General features: G+C 69.5%; 1 protein-coding gene across 1 annotated transcript in view; it reads left to right on the plus strand.

Annotated features, from left to right (window-relative positions):
• Positions 1 to 269, plus strand: part of TNKS1BP1 (tankyrase 1 binding protein 1, 182kDa) — a gene marked incomplete at its 3' end in the record, with an annotated part of 6,596 nt that overhangs the window by 425 nt on the left and 5,902 nt on the right. The gene's annotated exons all lie outside the window — the stretch shown is intronic.

Below are 269 nucleotides of genomic sequence, written 5' to 3' on the forward strand. Positions count from 1 at the left end.
TTCTCGCCTCACCCTCCCGCACCGCGGCGGCTCCGCTCCTGGGCTCTCTCCTTCGGGGCTCTCCTGTCTCCTCCGGGGCTCCCTCTCTGCGGGGTGCGTGTCTCTCCTTTCTCCTTGGGGTGCCCACCGCCCCTTCCCTGGGGGAATCGGGGTACCCCGGGCATGGGGCCAGGTTATTTTGGAGGGGGGTGGTGTGTGCCAGCACAGCTGCCGAGGCGTGGGCAGGGAGCAGCCGTGAGTCACCAGCCAGGGTTTGGTGACCCGGCAGG

The sequence above is a fragment of the Charadrius vociferus genome, unplaced genomic scaffold (genome assembly GCF_000708025.1).
Source record: "Charadrius vociferus isolate BGI_N301 unplaced genomic scaffold, ASM70802v2 scaffold1732, whole genome shotgun sequence".
Classification (NCBI taxonomy): domain Eukaryota; kingdom Metazoa; phylum Chordata; class Aves; order Charadriiformes; family Charadriidae; genus Charadrius; species Charadrius vociferus.